Genomic DNA, 21,934 nt, shown 5'->3' on the forward strand with positions numbered 1-21,934 from the left:
TTGAAAAAAAAAAAAAAAAAAAAAAAAAAAAGAAAAGAAGAAAGTTTAAGAGAATGTTTTTTCATTTTTGATACCATTAAAAATGAAAGCATGGCCACAACTCTTGACATGCATGGTCGCGGTAATATTGGTGATACTTGAGTGCACAATAGGAGAAAGCAAAGAAAACAAACAACAGACTTCAAGTTTATTCTGTTTATCCATACAAGGAGATAAATCTTTCCAGTGTCCAGGCTATTATGAGAGTTTGCTCTTCCACTGATAATCTCCAAAGCAACAACACCAAAACTGAATACATCAGCCTTTTCTGTCAGGTGTCCGCATTGCATACTTTGGTGCTAGATACCCTCTGAGTATATATACAATTGAAAGAATTAGGCCTATTCCATGTGCTTATATATACCTTTTCCATGCGAAATTCTTTTGAATTTAGTTTGTTTGATATACAAATTAGTATGTACTGTTGGTTAGTGCCAAGATGATATTTACAGAATACATCATAATATATTCCAAAATCCATTTTAAGATGAGCTACTAAGGAAGAATGGTAGTGGAGAAATATTTGAAGGAGCATACATGGTCACTGCAACTCTAGTGCTGATGTGAGTTTTCTTGTCATCATGTAGCTTTGCCAATCTGAAATCTTGGGGCAGAGTTCTACATCAAGTAACATATTACTTGCTTTGATGTCTCGATGTACAATCCTTGGTCTTGATTCCTCATGAAGATAAGCTAGCCCACTTGCAATTCCCATGCATACACTAAACCGGCTAGGCCAATCAAGTTGCAACTCACTGTTTCCTGCAGAAATGTCGCTCCATTGTCAGAAACTTGAAAGAGTTATATTATCTACTGAATTGGAAAGTTTAGGATTCTGGGATATTATAATCTTTTGGAGATATTTGGAGCTTATTAGAAATTGGTACTAAGCTCTAAGGAAATATTTTGCTTCTTCTAAGTGTTTTAGCATAATTTTCATTCTCATACCAAACAATACTTGATCAAGGCTTTTGTTTTCAAGATACTCATAATTCATAAACAAGCAGGCGCCTCGTTCCTTCAATGAAGCAACCATACAATGTCACAAGATTCTGATGTTGCACTGCAGAGATGGGTAGCAATCTCATTTATAAATTGATTTTCCCCTTGGTGGGTTCCAACTGAAAGTCCCTTCACAGCTATTACTCTCCCATCAAAAAGTGTATCCTGTAGTGTACCGCATTTACTAACACAAGACTTATATGCAAGTACTCCTTGTTTGGTCGAAACCAAGAGTTAAATCACCGATTGTTGTTACCTTGGAAACAGGTCCAAATCCTCCCTCTCCTAGCTTATGTAAGGCATTGAAGTCTTTTGTTGCATATCTCAACTCAACATAAACTGAATGTGCTTCGTTTAGGACCTATTGCTTGTAGAACTGCAGAACAGCAAACACGACTACACGAGTTACTATAAATGTGGTAGAAAAGAATTCAGACTTTGGCTACACTACAATTTTGGAATCTACTTTTTTCAAGTACACAAGTGAGTGATCTAGGAAATGCTATTATTTTGCATCCTTCTATGGAGTTCTTACCTTCCTCATCATCTTGTCTTTTTTTCTTTTCATATAAAACGCTATAAATATCAGTATCAAGCTCACAATTCTAAGAGGGACAGTAATACCAACAATCATTTGTGTCTGGTTCTTCTTTCGTGGAGTGTTGGGGGGCATACCACTTACAGCTGATATGAAATCTGAGTATACAATTCAGTTAGAAGTACAGTAGCAGATAAGCATATCTATTACAAATCATTTTGAATGAGATTAAAAAGGATTGCAAGTTCTACCTGGAACAACTCTAAGAGCCGAAATTGATGGTCCAAAATCACCTTGTTCAGGTATGCAGCAGGTGCCTTGACCAGCCCAAAATAGGTGAATATCAAGATGGTTCTCAGACGCATTAGCATTGAAATTCATTGTAACTGGTCTGTTAACACCATCTGTCTCCTTTGATATGTCAAAATCCTTCAACTGGGGAGTTCCCTGAAGGATCCATGACAAGAGATAGAATTCATATATCTTAATCAAAAATAAAATCTGTGTATAATTAGGGTATGTATCACATGATCTCCAAATTCATTTTCGAGTAAAGGTTTACCTGGATATAGATATCAAAAACACGCCTTCGAAGACTTTGCCACCTTTGTGTGCTTAGATCCTCAATAGCTGTTTCTGCAAATAACAGGCTTAAATTATAGAGTACATTCTCAAGACCAAGGCCATAGTATCTAAGTGATCCAGGGGATAGCCTTGAAGTCTGATAAAGCTCTGGAGCTCTCGTGCCAATCACTTGTGCGTGAGTAGTTCCCACATAGGTTGGATTTTCGCTCTTGCTAAACAAACCCACATTACTTACTGCCCATTTTTCCGTACTGGTTATATTAAATGAAGCTGAACCGAGGGATGAGTTTTCAGCCTCATAGACTACATTTTCCGCTGTCATCTCTTCACCCCGACACTTGATTGCAAAATTTGCATCTGCAAATGCAAATATAAAAGTACAAATCACAGTCTTTTAACTAAGTTATGGAGTTTTAGTTCGATGAAATACTCTCCAGCACAAGCTGTAAAGCTCAGAGAACATTTATCGAACACATAGAGATTGTAAAGGTGCTATCAACTACACACTCATTCTATCACATGAACGAGAGCTCTGTTAAAGCTTTTTCATAGTCAAGATGGCTCTTGCCCCAGTTCCTGTGCAATTCCTTCAAACATCTTTTTGTTAATAACTATTTATGATCAAATTGGTTAATTGAAGAAACTGGATGGAAATTGTCCAGACCAGCAAAAATATCTAAACCTAAAATCATTTTGTTTCTCTATCTATACAATAACGTAAAGCTAGTCTTACTTCTATCTCTTTCTGAAGCTTCTTGCTTTATAGCCTCAATGTGTAAATTGTTTCTATAATAACACCACAGTACAATTAATTGCAGAAATGAATTGAACATTGAAGAAATCAGCTTGCAGCATGGAGTATTCCTATTGCACGGGAAATTTCTCTGAAGACAGTTCAATCCAGGGAAAAAGCTGGCAAGCACAGAGAATATATTTTCTAAGACAAGGCCCCTTTTTAAAAAAATAAAATTGTGGTATTGTATTTATCGGAAGAGGAACTATAGATAACCTGCTGCTTGAGAGGTCAAATGTGAAGTCGTTTGCCACTAGATTCCTGCACAATTAAATGATATGATCAAATTATATATCAAAGTTTGAAGCATAGCTGTCAGTGGACTGTCGTCTACGTTACAAAGACATTAGAAATGAACTGTGCTTTTTAAGGTATCCAAAATAGTTTTCCAAGTGCATCAAGCTGATATATCAACCAATGTCAAGTAATTTTATAGATTGGTAAGTTACATTAGTTCTTTTGAGAGCCAAGAAAGAAAAGAAACTGAACTAGGCTACAGGCAGCCTTCTCTCTGGAATTGGTATGGTTGTCATGAACTTTTTATTGATTCTTTCATATGACCATCCAAGATAATGTAAATTAAAGAACTAAGAGAAGAAGGTTCGTATGAGCTCAACAATGCTGAAGCTCAAAGGTAAAGTGTGAATTCTAAGAAATGAAAATGAAAAGACAAATCAAATTACATAGTTTAAGGGACATACAGTTGCAAATTTGAAGTCAACCACGACAGAAAAGTTCCGGATAGATAATTGTATGATAAATCTCTGCAATAAACAGTTAAGCAGCAGTAAGTATGAACATAAGAACCCCTATAGATATTTATTATCCAATGAAAAATGGAACATGATCGTCATGGTTCAAATGGCAAACATTTCAGAAAACGAAAATAAAGTATATATGGTTAATAAACGACAAAGGCATATTAACCAAATGAGTAATTTCTAAATTTTTTCTCTTCAATCACTCAGAAACATGAACTGTGACAGCATATCTTTCTTCATTTCTAGTCTATCTATTACTCTAATCATTTGGCACAACCAGAATTAACAGATCTCTACTAGTTATAGAAAATGGCATATAACATTCATCCTGGGATATGCTATATGGCACACACAGCAATGAAAGCGTACATATGTACACATACATATATAGATCTCAATTTGCTGAGATACATTTGGGAATAATGCGACAACAGAACTGAAGAACAATAGCCAACATGTTAATTTTCTGCAACAAAGTACTTTCGAATGAAGGCTTACATATTTAGAAGATTTTCACTTTTATGGCTGGGGAGGGATCCTGAGAGACTATTGTTTCCAAGAAACCTGGCTTTTGAAATGAAAGGCACAAGGCTCAGACCATAATCTAACTAAAACAAGCAATTGAACTTAAAAGTATTCAAGGTCTTGAATCGATGGAGAGTAAGTTTCAAGTAATTTACAAGTGAGTAAGGGAACTCTTATTGAATAAACCACTCGGGATTTGACCAGATAATGTGTTGAAACTTGAACCCCTGCAGGAAAAGGAAAAAAAGAAGGATGAATTGTTTCTGAAGAAGATATATCAGTAGCGGCTATCGGGTATTAACTTACAGAGTCTATAAGCTCTGGAATTCTCCAATGTCAGATGGAATACTGCCATTGATCAAAGCATTTCTCAATCAGTGTTGAGTTTGTAGAGATAATAAAAGATTGATCAGTGTCAATATGAAAGCTTAATAAAAGGCTGAATGGAGAATGTGTTAACTTACAAGTCAGTTAAGTCCTTCATACTTTCGATGAATTCAAGAGAAGACCTGACATTGTATATGTCACTGATTCTTATCAGAAATTATTTGACCATCACTAATATTAGTCTTCATACACAATCAATTGTTTGACCATCACTGATATTAGTCTTCTTTCCAAAAATTGAGGGAGAAAGTAAGATTGAAGCATTGATACAGAAATTGTACTCACAAGGATGTCAATGAGAGGTCAAGTTAACAAAATTGGATGGTACAGGACCTTCAAAAGAGTTCCCTTGAAATCTCCCACACAAACATTTGACAGAATTTGTCAACAAAACTTTCAGAAACTGGAAGATTAGTAACAGAAGTTTTTCATAGATTACAATGATGTAAGCTTGGGCCAGTTTCCAATGAAGTCCGGTATTGTACCTGTAAAAGGACTATCCGATGCCCACCTGAAATTTAACAGGAGTTTTTCATAGCTTAGAAAATTCCATAAAGATGTAGTTTATGTAGACACGATTCTCCTTACATTGTGTGAACATTTCGCAGATTAGCAGCCAACGAGGGAATTTCACTCCCCAGGCCACAGCTATCCATGTAACTGTTAAGTTCATCAACAAATAATTTCTTAATTTCATTAGACATGAACCTCAGATGTGAAGTTTAGAGATATACTAAAGAAAATTACTTTAAATGAGCCACAAATCAGAATGTTAGAACCTACATTTGCTCAAGTTTCACTAAGTTACCAAGTTCTGGAGGCAGTGTTCCGTAGAAATTATTGGAACCAATAGCCCTACATTTGGTTAGATGATTTTTTCACTATCCTGAAGATAAAAGCAGCAGAAAGTTTGAAAATCTTACAGCAAAGTTAACTCCTTAAGATTTCCGAGCTCCACCCGAAAAACTCATTGCTTCCAATTGATCTAAACATAAGAAAGGCAAAATTGAAACGCCGATTGAACCAAGAAACTAGAATTAGCAGCACAATCAACAGCAGTTTACCAAAGAAATGCAATCTATTAAACATTATAACACAAAATTTGAAAAATAAATACTTTGGTGTGCCATTTTATCAACAGGGGCAAGAGCAAAATATGAATAGTGGTGAGGCCTGTTGAAGATGTCCACCAATTCAACAATTAGGGCGACTCAGACTCAGACGTGTTTAGGGTTGTGCCCTCGGGCTAGTAAGCGGTATGGACCTATTCCATTAAGAGGCGTAGAAAGATTTCTTTAGGTAATTAATTCATAATTTAGTTTTGGCTTAGAAAAAAGGCTCATTATAATATTAAGTTTTACTTTTTAAACTTAATATATAGAGTTATTTTTCTTTTGTACAAGTGTAATAATAAATCATGGGGTAAATTACGTTTACGATAATGAGAGAGGTGGATTAGTATTTTAAAAATATTGACTCTACTGGATATAGTCTATTAATTATGTGAATTGAGATAAATTGCGCGTATTATTCTTGTTCTTTACTAGTTTGTTAGTTGTGTGTGTTTACTATTTTGATTTTTTATTTCTCTAGATTGTTTCAATTGGTATCAAGCCTTTAGGTTTGTTAGATTGTGATTTAGAGATAACGAGATCAAAGGTTGAAATTGAGAAGTTCGACGGCAAATGTTTTGAGCTTTGGAAATTGCGGATAGAAACTGTTTGTTCTACATTGCTAGTAGAGGACTAATAAGAGCTTGAAAATATGAGTTTAGTTGGTGATTTATTTAGATTATTTTTGGAAAAATTAGTTTAAATTGCGAAATTTTAGTTAATTATTTCATAAATACCTTTTATGGGATCACATGTGTATTTTGAATATTTTCAGGTCATAAATGATATTCGAATGAAGCACTCTTGGTGACTGAATTGGTGATGGCTAGGAACAAACAGATCTAAGAATTGAAGTTGAAACGAGAAAGTTATAGTGGGTTAAAGATGAGATTCGAATCCTGGAATTCTTCAAGGATGAACATGCCTCAATGTTTTGATCATTGTTTGAGCTGTAAAAACTAAAATTGGATGATTCTTATGGCGTTGGAAAGCTTATTTAGAGAGCCACAAAGTTTGTGTATATGACTTTGCCAAATTATGAAGATATGGGATAGAAAGAATGATCGCCGCAACAACCATTTATGTTGCTGTAGCGATGAAATGTGGACCTGGATGGGCTGTTTTAAATCTTAATCCGAATTTGACTTGTGTGAGGAATTTAACTCTTTCCTTATTAACCTCAAAACCCTAGCACTATAAATAAGGGTCTTTAATTAGTTTTTATGGAGATGAGAAAGAGAGAAGAGCAGCCACTATTTGGAGATCAAAATTCTTGGAGTTTTTTTTTCACCAATTAGAGAAGTTTTTCTGTTTTCTTTCTTGTATTCATGTTGTTCATGAATATTGTTTTTAGTACTGAAATTATGAACTAAATCTTTTTTCTAGGGCTATAGATGTAGCCTAATTTATGGATATTATTTACTTTACTGTTGTTAGTTTTAATTGAGCACTATCTAAATTTTATTATTGTATGTAATGCTTTCAATTCTTATGGATCCAAGAGTTGAATGATATCATGGGTTGGGTTGAGATCGAGAGATGAAACCTAATTAGTCTAAGGCAATAAAATCAAAGATTGAGTGAACTCTAGAGATAAGTTACTGCGATCTGTGAGACTCTAGTTAATTCCATAAAACTTAATGATCTCTTAGCTTTTAAATCCACTTTAGAGATATTTTGAATTGTTGATTAAGGGTTAATTTGGTAATTGTTTGAGAGAAAATTATCAAAATATCAGGGAATTTAGCCTTTAGAGAAAGCTTAATTAGGTTAGCAATAATTGTCAATGTATATGATTAAATTGGTGTGAAATTTGTGCCCTAGGTTTAGTCATATTGATATTTTTACCGAATTATTAATACAATTCTGCTCTTGTTTTAGTTTTTAGTTGTTTTATTCTTTGTTAAATCATTCTTAAAATTCTGATTAATCAAATAGTAATAAGATAGGTTAGTTTGGTACTTTGTAGTAATAGTATCTCTTGGGATTCGACACTCATTACTTGAGCTTTATTACTTGGGCGTTAGTACACTTGCGAATAGCATGTCAAGGATAAGTAGTGAAGAGGTTTAGGGGGTTCGTTTAGGGATGCCTTAATAGCAAAGGAAGAAATTTTAATAGAAAAGGCAAAGGAAGAAATTTTAATAGAAATCCTAGTAAGTCTGGCAATAGGGGAAAGTCGCGACGTAAATCTAAGAGCAAGGATAAAGGTAAGATTAGATGCTAGAGATGTTAGGAATTAAGGCATCTAAAGAAGGACTGCAGAAACAAACTTGTGAAGGGGAAAGAAGTAGAAACTATTGGAGTAAGCGTCTTAGAGCCAATCAATTATTGTGGAATTGACTTTTTGTAATAATGTTTATTAATCAATAAAATGCATTATCTACTATATCATGTAAATCATAGTTGTATGTATTGATATATGTCCTTAGGATGGTGAAACTGTGACGAGGGTATCCAGTGTTTCAAATCTTGATAGTGAGAACCCTATGATCACATATGGTGGCCATATTCTATAAATGTCCGTAGCCCCTAGTATTATTCTAACAAAGACACAAATAATACGGTAAGACTATCATAGTGTTAACGACCCTGTCGAAAGGCAGTGACTAATCTCCTGTTAAGGGTGTTTGTCGACAACCTGGTGCAACATATAGTGCTTCTGTAGCAAGTTCACTAACTGACCCACCAAGGATTCCATATAAATTATACCCTAGTTTTATATGACAAATCCTCTACGATGGTGGTGCATATGATCTTTAGACTTGAGATCATCGGAGTGCCTTGTGCCCAATTGGTGTAGTTTGACACTAGCCCAACGTAGTCTATTACCTAATAACTACAGCTCAATAGTGAGATTGACTGCATCGAGGAGTGTATTAAGACTATAGTGGATACAGAGTATTCATCACTCCGGGTATGAGAGAGTTATCTCACGGTGCAATTCAGTTAATGACAATGACACTAAATCTGTTATCATAGTGGATTGAGTTGTTGTTCAATCTAATTATTATTCCGTTCATTAGTCTGTAACTGAATACAAATATATCGAGGATAACTAAGGTTGGCACTATTCTATCACCTTCTCGACGAGAAAAAACAGATATGAAAGATTTGATTGCACGTAATCATATCGTTGACAGTTACATTTCGTTGAATCTGAATCTATCGGGTGGCCATGATATCTTGCTAGGGGCTAATTTTGGTTTGTATGTAGTGAGACATTAATTGGTGTTAATCGTGATACTACTGACTGCTGGTATCATGAGAGCCTATGGTCATACACATAGAAGATAATTTAAATCAGTTTGTGCAAGGGGAATTTCTTCTTTTAAGACAAAGAGTATTCGTAATCTCACATGCAATTAGTTTGCTGAGTTGTTGCCTATGTTTAATATGTTAAAATTAAATTAGTGAATTATATTTAAATATATGTACGCATATATTTAATGAATTATTATTGTTAAATAATGTTAATATTTTATAAATATATTAATTGACTTTAATTATAATAAGTAATTTAAAATAAAATACCACAAGAGGGGTGTTTGGATAAGGGTTGGAGCCCTTCCTATTCCTCATTGGATAGGGTTTAGACACAGTCACTATCTAAGTGCATGTGTGTTAAAGAAATGTATAACTCATTTCGTCATTGAAAAAAAAGGGCAGCCCCCTTTTTCTCTACCCCTCCACGTTTTGCCTTGGCCTTTTGAATCAAAGTTTCCTTTGATTTTAAGTTGATTCTTGAAGCCAATAGAGTCTAGCAAATCCTCTTTGGTTCTTTGGATTTTCTTGTGGGATCACCATTCGTTCGATCTTATTCTTGGATCGATGGCGAAGTAGATTCGAGACATTGAAGGAGCCTCCAAATGTGCGTAGGATCTTTGATCCTTGTCTGGATTAATGTTATACTTGTTCTTTTTAGTTTAAGCATGTAAAATACATACATATCACCCTAATCTTGGGTATCAGAGTGATCGAGAAAATATTTATGTTTTCCCTGCATTTACCCATCGATTTACTTACAGAAACCTCGTCTACAAATGAGATCAAATGGCGACATGTACGTTGCGCAATGTACATGGATGGATCAAACCAATGTGTCTGGTATGTTTATATGATGTACATTCCATAGGACGCCTCACAAGGAATGGTTTTATGAGTATGAGACATCAATGGAGGTAACGTTTTGTTAGAATGAATTTTGGGAAGATTATTGGCCGCAGAGAAATCAGTCTGATAGCAGAGTGGTTCAATGAGGATGCTTCCTGAAGTATGACCATCCCTAATATGAGTAGAAATCTGCTCTTGTTGGACAATGGCTAATGCAGGAATAATATGTAGTTTTGTCATAATACCTACAAGATGACTGGAGAATCTATGGTTATTGCACGATGATTTCGACTATACAAGCTATTGTATCACTTTTTAAATCCTTTTTTAGGTGGTTATGTTTCGAAAGGAAGTTCATAAAGAAATTGTTCTACAATGCTGTGGCATTAGCAATGGGGCATATTGGGAGACAACTTTGTTTACTTTGTGACTCAAAATGGTTGAGGTACTTCCTAATTGTTCCACGAGTTTTGAGTTTTGTGAGGAATGTTTACAAATTACAAGGCAAGCGAATAGGTTAGTTTTTCGTCGACAAGCCAACAGACACATAAATTTGGGGTTAATTCACAGCATCGTCTTTGGGCCTGCTCAGTTGAATCTGTTGAAAATCTAGGTATTATGTATCTTTTATAGATGATTTTTCTAGATATTGTTGGGTTTATTTCATGCGTAGCAAATATGAAGCTTTCAGAAATTCCAAGATTTAAATCATTAGTGAGAATCAGTTCACAAAAAGATTAAGGCTTTGCACGATAATGCTGGTGAGTTTTTTCTGATAAGTTTGAGCAGTTTGTATGATGCACATGGAATTGCATTTAGAAACCACACCGTACATGCCTCTAAGAATGGAGTGGCTAAACATCTCAATGGTCATGTTAGAAAAGGCAAGGTGTATGTTGATACAATAGATTTGGGGTCTAAATTAGGTAGCAAAGCACTGTAATGGCTTGTTATTTGAAGAATTGGTCTCCCACTTCTTCTATTAAAGACTGACGTCTTATGAAGCTTTGCATGGTAAAAAGCCTAATCTGTCATATATTCATGTTTTGGGTTGTAATGTGTAAAAAGAAGCAAGCTTGACGGTAAATCCAGAAATGCGTTTGCGGGGTTAATGATGGCATCAAGGGGTACAAGTTCGGAATCCTATGAATAGAAGTATTATCTACAGTAGAGATGTAAATTTAGAGAGGTAGATCAATGTGTAGGAACTCCTGAAGATCTTAAATAGTCAAAAAAGTTCATTTGATATGACTACTGTGAGTAAGAAGAAGAAAATTCCTAATATTGCTACAGAGACTGTTAACTCTGAGTCTATTATCTGATCATGAAGATCAATTTGATAGCAGGGCAGATGAGGGCTCTTTGGATGGTTTAGAGGATGGTTTGATGAAGAAGTTGTGGTGCCACCAACTTTGAGGGATTTACAAAGTAAGAAGGCACCAGTTCGTTACTCTCTAAGTGCTTTGAGTGGAATGCATGCTTTGAATGTGATTGATGATAACCCATAAATGTAAATGAAGCAGAGCCATGGAAGATGCAAATTTTTGGAGCTTGCGATGATGAGAAGTAGTCACTAGACAAAAATAGTACATGGGTCCTATGTAAATTGCTTAAGGATCGAAAGGCAAGTGTTGCAAATAGGTGTTCAAAGAAAGTTGTAGGTAGATGGAATAATTGCAAAATATTTCGAGCTCGTTGTAAAAGGATTCTCGCAGATTAAGTGTTGATTATGGTGAGATTTTTTCACCTGTGGCCAAATTAACATCAATCAGGTATGTTCTCTCTATAGTTGTTGGGTATGATCTGAAATTGAGCAATTGGATTAAAGATTGTCTTCTTACATGGATTTGGAAGAGGAAATTTACATGAGGTACTGAGGGGTTTATTGCAAAGGGAAGGAAGACTTGGTGTGTAGATGGAAAAGTCTCTTTATGGCTTAAAGTTACCAAGGATGTGGTACCAAAAGTTTAACTCTTATCTTCTTCAGCATGGTTTGAGTCTAGTAACATGGATCATTGTGTGTATGTGAAAGGTTAGAAAATATTTTTGTTATTTTAACCTTATATGTAGATGATATGTTACTAATAGGAAATAACAAGGAGTTAATAAAATTTGCAAGGGTTTGTTGGCTGCAAAATTTGATATGAAGGATCTTGGAGTTGCAAATTTCTTTTGGGTTTGCAAATTTCATTTGGGTATGCAAATTAAAGAGATCGTCAGTTGTAAACTGTGGCTAGTAGAGAAATTACATTGAGAGGTGTGAAGAAATTCAACATGGTAGATTGTAACCTGTGAAAACTCCCATGAGAGAAATTGTCTACTGTTAATGTCCAAAGTCTAAGGGATGCTAAAGAAATGACACATGTGCTATATATATGCTAGTGCCATAGGAAATTTAGTGTGTGCCATGGTATGCACGACTTGATATTACACAAACATGAGATTATTAAGCCTTTATGTCTAATCCTAGCAAGAAGCATTAGAGTGCTGCAAAGAGGGTTCTTAGATATCTTTGTGGGACCTTGGATTTAGCACTATGTTATGGAGGCATGGCGATTGGGGTGAGCTAATGTGATAGGATTTATGGATGCTGATTGGGGAGGTGATCTCGATAGTGGCGTGGGTATGTATTCATTTATTTGGTAGTGTTTGTTGGATGAGTAAGAGACAAAGTACTATAGTGTTGTCTCTACGAGGCAGAATACATGGTATTGTTGTGAAGATAGGGTGTGACAATCAAGGGGCTTTTATTTAGCCAAAAATCCCACCTTTCATTCGCGGTCCAAATGCTATTACTACAATACCATTTCATTAGGCAAAAGGTGGAGGAAAAAGTGTGTTGTTAAGAAGGTTGATACACTTGTCAACGCTGCAGATTTTCTGACCAAAGCAGTGAGCTTAGCAAAGTTTATATGGTGTGTTGATGAGGTAGGCCTTCATTGTGTGAAGTCTTGCCAAGTGGGAGATTGCTAGAGTTGTCGACCACTTCAACAATTAGGGGTCACATAGACGCATTCAGGGGTCCAGTTGAAAGATTTCTCTAAGTAATTAACTTCTAATGGGTTTGGGCTTAGGAAAAACGATCCTGAATACTAGGTTTTACTCTTTAAACTTAGTATATAACCTATTTTTCTCTGTTATGAGGTGATGACAAATTGCATCCTTGAACGGAGAGAGAGGTAATGTTTCAATAATTTGACTCTGCTAGACTAGCCTGTTAATTAGTAAACCGAGTAAATCATGCGTATTATTCTTTCTCTTTACTAGTTTGTTATTTGTGTATGTTTACTGTTTTGATTTCGTATACTTATATTGTTTCAAGACCAATATACTTACAATTCCTACAATCGAGATAAATTTTCAACGAAAGCACAATATACCAGTGAAGTAATTTTGATCTAGTTTTGTGCAAAATAACAATTTTTGTTGATTTGACATTGATAAATTGAAGTTTAATAAATCAAGGCTGGAAAATAAATGGGAAATCCATACAAAAATTAGAAAACCAGCTAACAGAATTATGTGAATTATCAAGAATTTTGAATAAAGATTTATTTTTATCAACATCCAGTAAACAAACAAATATTAAGCAAAGGCCAGGCTAATTTTTGAAATTCTCCAATTCTTTTTATAAATTTCCTTATTGCTTTATTGCAGATTTATTTTATTTCTCGTGTAATAACTTTGTTAAAAACTATTCAGGTTTTTGATAACCTAAGAGGTATATTATACTTTTCAGTAACATTGATATATTTCGTATTAACGACTTCACAGGATAAATAAACAAAACCCTCATATTCTATCATCATTTCATCTTTAATTAAATTTCAATCAGTTCGTATTTCATCTTCACCAATGTATTTTGTTCTTCAAATCTTCACGTCAAAATATCAGATATACATTATTTTCATAAAGAGAGACTTTCATCCACATTTTATTAGCAATTTAAAAACAGTTGAATTATTATATATATAAGTCACTGTTATTATCGATTTAATACTAAACGACCTTTCAACTACAAAGCAGACAAGTTGGACTTTATTATTGGGATAAGAAAGAAAGTGCACATTAGTTTTGCTTTCTAATTTATGTGTAATGAAAGAGACTTTGTAGTTATTAATATTAGAATTAAGAGAACGGATATATCACGTAATTTACGTTTATATAAATTTAATGTTATAATTGTTATAATCTTAGTGGTATAAGTGTACTGGGTTAAAGAAACAAATGGCTGAGAAAGCATAGTGAAAGAAAGCTGTAAAACTTCTATTCTTTTCATTCATTGTAGTCAAAATTAAGGGGAGGGGGCCCTTTTAAGCCACAACCCACCACCCCCCCCCACACCCCATTCACACCATCTCAAAGTTAAGGCGGTGGATGGCCAATCACAATACTCCCTTTGCACATCCACCTCTTACAGATAATTGTATTTAACCTTATTGAAGAAAAACCTAATGGGAAAAAAACTTAATTAAAGAATTCAATCTATTGTACTATGATTGAAAGTGCTTTATACTACCTCATTAAAAACCTTGTCAAGAAATCTCAGTGGGACAAAACTTGGTCAAGGAAAAAAGAGTATAGTGCACATATGTCTAGTACAACAAACAGACACTAACTTCATGTCGCATACTGTGTTATATACTAACTTTTCAAATGTTGATGTCGGTAAAGCCTTATAATAAATCTGTAAGATTATCATTAGAGAGTATTTGTTTGACATCAATCTCTTGATTTTGTTGGAGTTCGTGAGTGTAAAAGAACTTCGGTAAAATATGCTTGGTTTAGTCTCTTATGATGTATCCTCCCCTGACTTGAGCAGTACATGCTGCATTGTCTTCATTTATAATTGTGGGAGCATCTGAGGTACGTGGCAATTTTCATGTACTTTCAATATGATGGATGATAGATCTTAACCATACGCATTCTTGGCTAGCTTCATGAAGCGCAAGAATCTCGGAGTGGTTGGAGGAAGTAGCAACTAATGTCTGTTTTGTAAAACGCCATGATATTGTAGTACCATTATGAGTGAAAAAATATCTCGTCTGCAAGCGGGCTTTGTAAGGATCAGAAAGGTACCCAACATTTGTATAGCCAACTAATTTAGGATCATTAATAGATTTCCTTGGATAAAATAATTCCAAATCTTTTGTTCCACTGAGGTAATGAAGACATGTTTGATCTCATTCTAATGTCGGCGAGTTGGTGTAGAGTTAAATCTTGCCAATAGATTCACTGCAAATGCTATGTCTGATCTTGTACATTGTGTCAAATATAATAATGTACCTATTGCATTTAGATACGGTACTTTAGGACCAGGTATCTTTTCGTCGTCTTCTTTAGGACGAAATGAATCCTTTTTAGGATCAAGAGATTGAACTACCATTGGGGTACTTAAGGGGTGAGATTTATCCATATTAAATCGCTTTAGGATCTTTTCAGTATAATTTGATTAATGGAGCAAAATTCCATCTGAACAATGCTCGATCTATAGGCCAAGACAATACTTTGTTTTCCTTAGATCTTTCAATTTAAATTCTCTTTTTAAGTACTTTGCAACTTTTGTGATCTCTTTAAGAGTTTCTATTAAGTTCATGTCATCGACATATAATGCCACAATTGCAAATCCTGATTTTGACCCTTTAATAAAGACACATAGGCATACAAGATCATTGATGTATCCTTCCTTAATCAGATATTCACTGAGACAATTATACCATATTCGTCCTAATAGTTTCAACCCATATAATGATCTTTGCAATTTTATTAAATACATCCCATTCTCAATTTGTGTCACTGTTAGAACAGCAAGGTGTATGTTGAATACATAGATTTTGGGTTCTAAATTTAGGGTAGAAGCTACTGTAATGGCTTTTTATTTGAGAAAGTCTGGCCCAGCTTCTTCTGTTAAAGCCTGACGCCTTATGAGCTCTGCATGGTAAAAAGCCTAATCTGTCATATATTCATTTGTTTTGGTTGTAGTAAAGGAAGCAAGCTTGACGGTAAATCCGAGAAATGCAAGTTTGCGGGGTTAATGATGGCATCAAGGGGTACAAGTTGCGGAATCCTATGAATAGAAGAATTATAGTAGAGATGTAAATTTAGAGAGTAAGACAATGTGTAGGAACTCCTGAAGATCTAAATAGTCAAAAAAAGTTCATTTGATAGACTATCTGGTGAGTAAGAAAAAGAGAATTCCTAATATTGCTACAGAGACGTAACTCTGAGTTCTACTTAATCTGATCATGAAGATCAATTTGAGCAGGCATGAGGGCTCTTTGGATGTTTAGAGGATGGTGTGATAAAGTTGTGGTGCCACCAACTTTGAGGAGATCTACAAGAGTAAGAATGGCACCAGTTCGTTACTCTCTAAGTGCTTTGAGTGGAATGTATGCTTGAATGTGATTGGTGATGAACCCAGAAATGTGAATGAAGCAAGAGCCATGGAAGATGCAAATTTTTGGGAGCTTGCGATGAATGAAGTAGTCTAGACAAAAATAGTACATGGGTCCTATGTAAATTGCTTAAGGATCGAAAGGCAATTGGTTGCAAATGGGTGTCAAAGAAAGTGTTGAGTGATACAATTGCAAAATATAATTCGAGGCTCATTGTAAAGGATTCTCGCAGATTAAGGTGTTGTATATGGTGAGATTTTTTCACCTGTGGCCAAATTCATCAATCAGGTATTCTCCTATAGTTGTTGGGTATGATCTTGAAATTGAGCAATTGGTATAGATTGTCTTCTGCATGGAGTATTTGGAAGGAAAACATGAGGTAACTTGAGGGTGTAGTGCAAGGGAAGGAAGACTGGGTGTGAGGAAAAGTCCTTTATGGGCTTAAAAAGTACCAAGGATGTGTACCAATTGACTCTATATCTTCTTCAGCATGTTTGAGTCAAGTAACATGGATCATGTATGTATGTGAAAAGTTAGAAAATATTTTTGTTATTTTAACCTTATATGTAGATGATATGTTACTAATAGGAAAACAAGGAGTTAATAAAATTTGTCAAGGGTTGTTGGCTGCAAAATTTGATATGAGGATCTTGGAGTTGCAATTTCATTTTGGGTTTGCAAATTCATTTGGGTATGCAAATTACAAGAGATCGTTGAGTTGTAACTATGCTGAGTGAGAAAGTACATTGAGGAGGGTTTGAAGAAATTCAACAGGTAGATTGTAAACCTGTGAAAACTCCCATGGGAGAGAATTGTCTACTGTTTAACGTCCAAAGTCAGTAAGATGCTAAAGAAATGACACTGTGCTATAATATGCTAGTGCCATAGGAAATTTAGTGTGTGCCATGGTATGCACGCGACTTGATAATCACAAACAATGAGATTATTAAGCCAATTTATGCTAATCCTAGCAAGAAGCATAGAGTGCTGCAAAGAGGGTTCTTAGATATCTTTGGGGACCTTGGATTTAGCACTATGTTATGGGGCATGGCGATTGGGGGTGAGCTAGATGTGATAGGATTTATGGATGCTGATTGGGGAGGTGATCTCGATAGTGGGCGTGGGTATGTATTCAGTTTATTTGGTGTAGTGGTTTGTTGATGTAAGAGACAAAGTACTATAGTGTTGTCATCTACTAGGCAGAACATGGTATTGTTGAAGATAGGGTGTGACATCAAGGGCTATTATTTAGCCAAAAATCCCACCTCATTCGCGGTCCAAATGCATTGACATACAATACCATTCATTAGGCAAAAGGTGGAGGAAAAATTGGTGTTGTTAGAGAAGGTTGATACACTTGTCAACGCTGCAGATTTTCTAACCAAAGCAGTGAGCTTAGCAAAGTTATAGGGTGTGTGATGAGGTAGGCCTTCATTGTGTGAGTTCTTGCCAAGTGGGAGATTGCTAGAGTTGTCGACCACTTCAACAATTAGGGGTCCACATAGACGCATTCAGGGGTCCAGTTGAAAGATTTCTCTAAGTATTAACTTCTAATTGGTTTGGCTTAAGAAAAACGATCCTGAATACTAGGTTTTACTCTTTAAACTTAGTATATAAACCTATTTTTCTCTTGTATGAGTGTGATGACAAATTGCATCCATTGTACGAGAGAGATGAGGTAAGTTTCAATAATATTGCTCTGCTAGACGTAGCCTGTTAATTAGATAAACCGGGGTAAATCATGCGTATTATTCATTCTCTTTACTAGTTTGTTATTTGTGTAGTTTACTGTTTTCATTTCGTATTACTCTATATTGTTTCAAGCCAATATACTTACAATTCCTACAATCGAGATAATTTCAACGAAAGCAGGCAATATACCAGTGAGTAATTTTGATCTAGTTTGTGCAAAATAATCAATGTTTGTTGATTTGACATTGATAAATATGAAGTTTAAATAAATCAGGCTGGAAAATATGGGAAAATCCATACAAAAATTAGAAAACCAGCTAACAGAAATTAATGTGAATTATCAAGAATTTTGAATAAAGATTTATTTTTAATCAACATCCAGTAAACAAACAAATATTAAGCAAAGGCCAGGGCTAATTTTGAAATTCTCCAATTCTTTTTTAAATTTCCTATTACTTATTGCAATTTATTTTTTTCTCGTGTAATAACTTTATAAAAACTATTCGAGGTTTTGATATCCTAAGAGGTATATTATACTTTTCAGTAACATATATTTCGTATAAACGACTTCACAGGATAAATAACAAAACCCTCATCTATCATCATTTTCATCTTTAATTAAATTTCAATCAGTATCGTATTTCATCTTCACCAATGTATTTTGTTCTTCAAAATCTTCACGTCAAAATATTCATATATACATTATTTCATAAAGAGAAGACTTTTCATCCACATTTTAATTAGCAATGTATAAAACAGTTGACTATATATATAATATAATTATATAGATATATATTAATAATATATATAATATAAGTCAACTGTTATTATCGATTTAAATACATAAAACGACCTTTCAACTACAAAGCAGACAAGTTGGACTTTATTAGGGTATAGGAAGAAAGTGCACAATTAGTTTTGCTTTCTAATTTTGTGTAATGAAAGAGACTTTATGTAGTTTTAATTGAATTGGAAAACGGATTATACATAATTTACGTTTATATAAATTTAATGTTATAATTGTATAATCTTAGTGGTATAAGTGTACTGGGTTAAAGAAGACAAAATGCTGAGAAAGCACAGTCGAAAGAAGCTGTAAAACTTCTATTATTTCATTTCATTGTAGTCAAAATTAAGGGGAGGGGCCCTTTACAGCCCCCCGCCCCCCCCCCCCAACCCCCCCCACCCCCCCACCCCCCCCCCCCCCCCTCAAGTACCATCTCAAAGTTAAGGCGGTGAGGGCCAATCACAATACTCCCCTTTGCACATCCACCTCTACAGATAGTTGTATTTAACCTTATTGAAGAAAAACCTAATGGAAAAAAAACTTAATTAAGAAATTCAACTCTATTGTACCTGAAATTGAAAGTGCTTTATACTACCTCATTAAAACCTTGTCAAAATCTCATGGGACAAAACTTGGTCAAGGAAAAAAGATAAGTGCACATATGTCTAGTACAACAAACTACACTAACTGCATATCACATACGATGTATATATAACTTTTCAAATGTTGATGTCGTAAAGCCTTATACAAATACACGACCCTGTCGAAAGGCAGTGACTAATCTCACTTGTTAAGGGTGTTTGTCGACAACCTGGTGCAACATATAGGTGCTTGCTGTAGGCAAGTTCACTAGACTGACCCACCAGAGGATTCCATATAAATGATAACCCTAGTGTTTATGAAACAAATCCTCTAACGAATGGTGGTGCATATGATCTTTAGACTTGAGATCATCGGAGTGCCTTGTGCACCAATTGGTGTAGTTTGACACTAGCCCAACGTAGTTCTATTAAGAGCTATCAATACGATAGTGATTGACTGCATCGAGGAGTGTATTAAGACTATAGTGGATTGACAGAGTATTCATCACTCTCGGGTATGAGAGAAGTTATCTCACGGTGCAATTCAGTTAATGACAATGACACTAAATCTGTTATCATAGTGGGATTGAGTTGTTGTTCAATCTAATTATTATTCCGGTCATTAGTCTAGTAACTGAATACAAATATATCGAGGATAACTAAGGTTGGCACTATTTCTATACCCCAGTCTCGACGAGAAAACAGATGATGAAAGGATTTGATTGCACGGTAATCATATCGTTGACAGTTACTATTTCGTTGAATCTGAATCTATCGGGTGGCCATGATATCTTGCTAGGGGCTAATTTTGGTTTGTATGTAGTGAGACGATTAATTGGTGTTAATCGTGATACTACTGACTGCTGGTATCATGAGGAGCCTATGGGTCATACACATAGAAGATAATTTAAGAATCAGTTTGTGCAAGGGGAATTTTCTTCTTTTAAGACGAAAGAGTATTTCCGTAATCTCACAGTGCAATTAAGTTTGCTGAGGTTGTTGCCTATGTTTAATTTAATGTTAAAATTAAATTAGTGAGATTATATTTAAATATATGTACGCATATATTTAAATGAATTATTATTGTTAAATAAATGTTAATATATTTTATAAATATATTAATTGACTTTAATTATAATAATAAGTAATTTAAAATAAAAATACCACAAGAGGGGTGTTTGGATACAAGGGTTGGAGCCCATTCCTATTCCTCATTGGAATAGGGTTTAGACACATGCACTATCTAAGTGCATGTGTGTGTTAAAGAAATGATATAACTCATTTCGTTCATTGAAAAGAAAAAGGGGCAGCCCCCTTTTTCTCTACCCCTCCACGTTTTGCCTTGGCCTTTTGAATCAAAGTTTCCTTTGATTTTTAAGTTGATTCTTGAAGCCAATAGAGGATCTAGCAAATTCCTCTTTGGTTCTTTGGATTTTCTTCGTGTGGATCACCATTCGTTCGATCTTATTCTTGGATCGATGGCGAAGTAGATTCAGAGACATTCGAAGGAGCCTCCAAATGTGCGTAGGATCTTTGATCCTTGTCTGGATTAATGTTATACTTGTTCTTTTTAGTTTAAGCATGTAAAATACATACATATCAGACCCTAATCTTGGGTTAATCAGAGTGATCGACGAGAAATATTTATGTTTTCCACTGCATTTACCCATCGATTTACTTACAGAAACCTCGTCATACAAATGAGAATCAAATGGAGACATGTACGTTGCGGCAATGTACATGGATGGATCAAACCAAGTGGTCTGGTATGTTGATACTGATGTATCATTCCATAGGACGCCTCACAAGGAATGGTTTTATGAGTATGAGACATACAATGGAGGTAACGTTTTGTTAGGAGATGATATTGTTGGGAAGATTATTGGCCGCGAGAAAATCATGCTGAAGTAGCATGATGGTTCAATGAGGATGCTTCCTGAAGTGATGCACATCCCTAATATGAGTAGAAATCTGCTCTTTGTTGGAACAATGGCTAATGCAGGAATAATATGTAGTTTTGTCATAATAGCCTACAAGATGACTGGAGAATCTATGGTTATTGCACGATGATTTCGACTATACAAGCTATTGGTATCACTTTTTAAAATCCTTTTTTAGGTGGTTATGTTTCAGAAAAGGAAGTTCATAAAGAAATTGATTCTACAATGCTGTGGCATTAGCAAATGGGGCATATTGGAGAGACAACTTTGTTTACTTTGGTGACTCAAAAAATGGTTGAAGGTACTCCTAATTGTTCCACGAGTTTTGAGTTTTGTGAGGAATGTTTACAAATTACAAGGCAAGCAGAATAGGGTTAGTTTTTCGTCGACAAGCACAAGAGCAACATAAATTCTGGGGTTAATTCACAGCATCGTCTTTGGGCCTGCTCTAGTTGAATCTATTGGAAAATCTACGTATTATGTATCTTTTATAGATGATTTTTCTAGATATTGTTGGGTTTATTTCATGCGTAGCAAATATGAAGCTTTTAGAAATTCCAAGAATTTAAATCATTAGTTGAGAATCAGTTCGACAAAAAGATTAAGGCTTTGCAAACTGATAATGCTGGTGAGTTTTTTCTGATAAGTTTGAGCAGTTTTGTATGTAGCACATGGAATTGCATT

General features: G+C 34.9%; 1 pseudogene; it reads right to left on the reverse strand.

Annotated features, from left to right (window-relative positions):
• Window positions 1-501: 501 nt before the first annotated feature.
• Window positions 502-21,031, reverse strand: LOC116128467 (annotated as a pseudogene).
• Between the last annotated feature and the right edge of the window lie 903 nt (window positions 21,032-21,934).

The sequence above is a fragment of the Pistacia vera genome, unplaced genomic scaffold (genome assembly GCF_008641045.1).
Source record: "Pistacia vera cultivar Batoury unplaced genomic scaffold, PisVer_v2 Contig200, whole genome shotgun sequence".
In the NCBI taxonomy this organism is placed as follows: Eukaryota; Viridiplantae; Streptophyta; class Magnoliopsida; order Sapindales; family Anacardiaceae; genus Pistacia; species Pistacia vera.